We start from the raw sequence: 4,969 nt of genomic DNA, 5'->3' as shown, positions 1-4,969 counted from the left end.
AATAATGAATTATTGACTGTGTGTTCAAGAGGAGAGGCTGAAATCTGATAAGATGGAAGTACATACCTGACAACAAATGAAAAAGGGTAGTCCAGAAAAACTCTACATAAGAAGAAAGGGGAAAGGCCTAAAAAGAAACAAGGCAAGAAGGAACCGAAAGGCTTCTTTTGCAAGAAGATAGGCCATTTCAAGGAGGACTATTTGGCACTCAAGGGGTGGCAGGAGAAGAAAGGTATGTCATTTAGTTATGTTTGCTTTGAACCTAATTTTGTTGATTTCAATCATAATCGGTGGATTGATTCAGATTGTACAATCCATATTGTCAATACTATGCATGGATTTCTAGAGACAAGACCACAGAGGATAAATGAGACTCAGGTGTACTCTGGAAATAGGATACGATCTCAAGTGGAGGTTGTTGGTGTCTATAGATTTATTCTGCAGACTGTCATATCCTGGATCCGGAGAGGACCTTTTATATTCCATCATTTTCTGGAAATTTAGTGTCACACCACAATTCCAGTAAACCCAACTTACCATTAGGAATACCGGTGGTGTGAGTAAGACGCGTACCCGTCTTACAAACCTATCAACATCTCTGATAGCAGCACCTTAACATAATCAATCTGACAACACAAACCAAACAATAGTGGCGGAATCAGAGTATAATAGCATAATCATAACTTTAAGATGGGGAAACATCTAGTGATATCATATAAATAACCAAGTTATTCTATTACAATTATCCATGAATTATAAATAATAAGCCCAAAATATACCATTCACAATTCAGTATTTGGGCATCTCATGGTGCTGCGTATGCACAATAATCGCAAGCACAGTCCTGGTGCTCCCCTGCTCCCAGCATCCACTAGTCGCTCACTTCGTACTCGGGTCCAGAGGAAAGAGAGTCACAAGCCATAGGCATAACCGTACCTACATCATCATCTAAGAGGGGGCATATACATGGGGTGACCTTCTTACTTGCTCAATGAGGGGTGGGGTTCATGCACAATCAAGCACAAGCATTCACATATATAATTTTTATGGTAACATGATTACAAAAATTAAACACATAGCCCATAATGTGAATAATGCAGTCCATTTGATTATTAATCCACCTAGCAATACAACTAAGTCGGGTAATGCTACTACGGCACATTAGGCTATATCCCTAGTTTCAAAACCACTACCGACTACATAGTGATACAAACCCTAGCTGTGATTAGAAGCCTGTCTAGCCTGGGATGTGACCATCGGTCACCTAGTAAACCTCTGTGAACCCCCTCCTGGAAGTCACGACACGGGTATCACCATCGGCCATGCCAAACAGGTTCCTTCCTCTGGCAACAATCACATCGTACTGTGGGTGTGGCATTCTGAGAAGGTTCATCGAATATACCACCATTGGGTTATTCTACACCTTACCCTCTGTTAGCAAGGGGATGTAGCATGGGGAATGTCACCTAACCATAATATTCTACATGCCTTTCATAATGATACAGTTAGTATGGACCATGCAACATCGGTATCACCATCGGCCAGGAAACGGGTCCATTTCCAAGTATAGTCCCAGGGTATACAATACTGGGAACACATCGGGCACAAAGTGTAACCCACGACTATATACCTATCTAGCATGCATAGCAGTTGAGTATGGACTACGCAACACCAGGATTCCCATCTGCCACGAAGCGTATCCATTTCCAAATGCAGTCCTAGAGTACATGATACCGGGAACACATCGGCCACAAAGTGTAATCCACAATTACAACTAATTCTAGTGTACATAATCAATACATGAATGAATGCAACAAACGTACGGCAATTGCAATACCGATACCACCTCAGCCACACAGGATTCCGCCTCACAACATTCATCTCATACCATTTTCATCAAAATATAACATGTTAAAGAACATCATCATCATTTAAGCACTTTAAATATCATATGAAAATCCTACACATGTGAGCAGTTCTATAATAATTAAACAATCCCAAAATAAAATTTGACCATCCCTCACCTTGTTTAAGTTCGAACGGATCGGGTTCCAAGTACGGCCACCGAGTGTTCAATTCAATTTCGGCCTCGAGGTACATGCTCATCTTTGTCCTAGATATAAAGGTAATCGGATATTAACAGGTGTCAAAAACACTGGAGGGGGACCCACAAGGTCTACCCCCAAGGGTACAACCATTGTCAAATTTGACAGCATTAGGAGGGTCACCAGATTCAGTCACTAGAAACAAGTTTAGAACCCACCGGATTCATCAGATGTAAATCAGGTGGCCTTGGCAGAGAGCTCCTAAAACTCAGACACTTCACCAAAAAAGCTACCAGATCCAGGTCCAGTGTTTTCGGGGCAAACACAAATTACCCGTGGCTTTTGGGGCTTTTTGGCTCGGGTCTGCTTGCTGGGATTTGTTCTATGGAGTTTGTAGGGGTGTTTCTAGCATCATTTTGTGCTAAAGAAATCTCAATTCCATCAAGCCATTTGGGAGATACATCGATTGAAGGATCAAAACCCTAGATGGTTATTTGGCCACAGGCGTTGCCGGAGCTCATCGGACTTGGTTTGAGCTTGGCATTCACATCAGGGAGGTGGAATATGCACTCCCCAAGCTTGGGGTGTGGGGAGGTCAAGGTTCACATCCATACATACCCTAACCTAGCTCAAAATGAAGAGAGAGAGTGGTAAGAGAGGTGGCTCTTACCTCCGGCAGGGATTCTGACAACTAGGCAGGCACCCGGCACCAAGGTGAGCTTCCTTCCTCCTGCTACCTCTTCTTCTTCTTCCTTTCTCTTCCCTTTTCTCCTCTTCTTTCCCCCTCCCACGTTCTTGTACAAGTGAGAGGTGAGAAATGAACTCACCTCTCCTATTTCTATAAAGTTATGTCCTTAGGGCCTGTTTGGTTTGTCCTAGTTCGGTCCAAGTAGGTTAATCCAACTTTTGGGACATGTGGGCCCATCTCTTTGGACTCATAAGAAACACAAGTCATGGGGAAAATGTGAGTGGGTGTATGTTTTCATCCAGGGCTACTCCCGATGTGGGGGTGGGGTCCACAGGCATCAAGCCAGTTCAGCAACACAGATAGCCATTGGATTCAAGCCCAAGTGCTTTCGGTGGCATATTTCTAGTGGTCAAGACAATTTTCTGTCTTGACTGCTTCCTATCCATCCATTGGTCTTGCACAGGTTGTTACCCTAGGCTGTGCTCATGGTATTTTGATAGTTTTGGTGCATACCAAGATTCGGGTGTGGTGTGTCGAGTCACTTACTGTCTCGGATCGGAAGGTCTGAATCGCCTCTAGTTGGATTGGCAAGCAATACATGAGCATGTGGGGTCATCTCTCCCCCTTTTGCAATGGGCAACCGTGAGCCAAAACCCGATAGTACTTTCCACCTTCGATCTAAGACCTATCACAACAGTTCAAATTAGACCGAGTTAGGACATGGGTGTAACATTCCCCCCACCATACAAGAATTTCATCCTCGAAATTGAACGTACCTGGTAAATCAAACAATCAGAGGTATTACTTCTTTATTTCATCTTCTCGCTCCCATGATGCTTTCTATCTGGGTGATTCATCCATTTTACTTTGACAAAGGAAACGATGCGGTTGCAGAGAACATGGTCCTTCCAATCAATAATTTTCTTAGGATACTCCACGTAAGCAAAATCTCATCCAACTCACGTGGTATGTAAGTCAAGACGTGAGTGGGGTCGGGAATGTACTTCCTCAGCATGGATACATGGAAGACATCATGTGTACCCACTTACTCTGGTGGTAAAGCTATCTTGTAAGCTACTAGTCCAATCCTTTCCAGCATATCATATGATCCCATAAATCTTGGACTCAACTTTCCCTTCTTACTGAACCGCATCACTCCCTTGACTGGGGAGATCTGCAAGAATACCTTGTCTCCAACCCCAAACTCCAGATGCTTCCTCCTGACATATGCATAACTATTTTGTCTTGACTGAGCTGCCTTGATTCTTTCTTTGATCACATTCACCTTCTCACTAGTGGCCTGTATCAAGCCCGGGTCTAGAATGTGTCGTTCACCAACTTTGCCCTAATACAAAGGACTCCGGCATCTCCTACCATATTATGCCTCGAATAGAGACATACTGATAGTGGCCTGGTAACTGTTGTTGTAGGGAAACTCAATAAGAGAGATGTGCTCATCCCAACGGTAACTCATGTCCAAGGCACATGCTTGAAGTAGGTCCTCCAATGTCTGGATGGTCCTCTCTGATTGTCCATCGGTCTGTGGGTGGAATGCAGTGCTGAAGTTTAATTGTTTTCCCATAGCCTTCTGGACACATGTTTAGAACTTGGAAGTGAATCTGGGATCTCGATCAGAGATGATGATAATTGGTACATGTTTGAGATTTTAAATGTAACCGCAAGCGTACGGATTTGTGTAGCTACGGGTCAAACACAGGGAGAGCAGCCACTTTATTTTTTTACTTCTTTTAATAATGCGAAAGTAAACCGATTAATGGTTGTAATCTAATTCTAATTACCGTCCTAAACATATGTATCTAAAATAACGTCCTAATCATTTGTCATCTAAGAATTTAAAGACACAAGCCACGCAATTAAAATTAAATAAATAATTAACTGAAAACAAACAACCCACGCAATTTAAAAAAAAATAAAAGAAAAAATGCTGAAATAAAAATAAAGTAAAAGAAAGAGGAGAAAGCTAGAGAGAGACTCACAAGTAGGTTTCTGTACTTAGCCCCGAGGGATGCATCATAATATGAGCTTCTCTACTTGACCAGAGAGTCACTCTTACAAGGGTTACTCTACTTGGCTTTAGGGAAAGGGAGACAATTAAAATAAAAACAATAAATTGATGGTTCTATGGCTAGGAGGGGCAAAGCCAACACATACACTAGCCATGAACCTTGGGGGAAAGGGATAGCAATAATGTAACGATCGAAATTAAAATCCTAAA

At 42.5% G+C, this 4,969-nt stretch overlaps 1 long non-coding RNA gene across 1 annotated transcript; it reads right to left on the bottom strand.

Annotated features, from left to right (window-relative positions):
- Positions 1 to 716: 716 nt before the first annotated feature.
- Positions 717 to 2,830, bottom strand: LOC122066815. The gene is made up of 3 exons (XR_006136477.1): positions 2,716 to 2,830; positions 2,025 to 2,113; positions 717 to 948 (listed from the first exon to the last, which is right to left on the bottom strand). It is a non-coding gene; the product is annotated as an uncharacterized LOC122066815 (long non-coding RNA).
- Between the last annotated feature and the right edge of the window lie 2,139 nt (positions 2,831 to 4,969).

This window comes from Macadamia integrifolia, unplaced genomic scaffold (assembly GCF_013358625.1).
Source record: "Macadamia integrifolia cultivar HAES 741 unplaced genomic scaffold, SCU_Mint_v3 scaffold2601, whole genome shotgun sequence".
In the NCBI taxonomy this organism is placed as follows: Eukaryota; Viridiplantae; Streptophyta; class Magnoliopsida; order Proteales; family Proteaceae; genus Macadamia; species Macadamia integrifolia.
The sequence above is the reverse complement of the archived record's forward strand: the minus strand, read 5'-3'. Positions and strand labels throughout refer to the sequence as shown.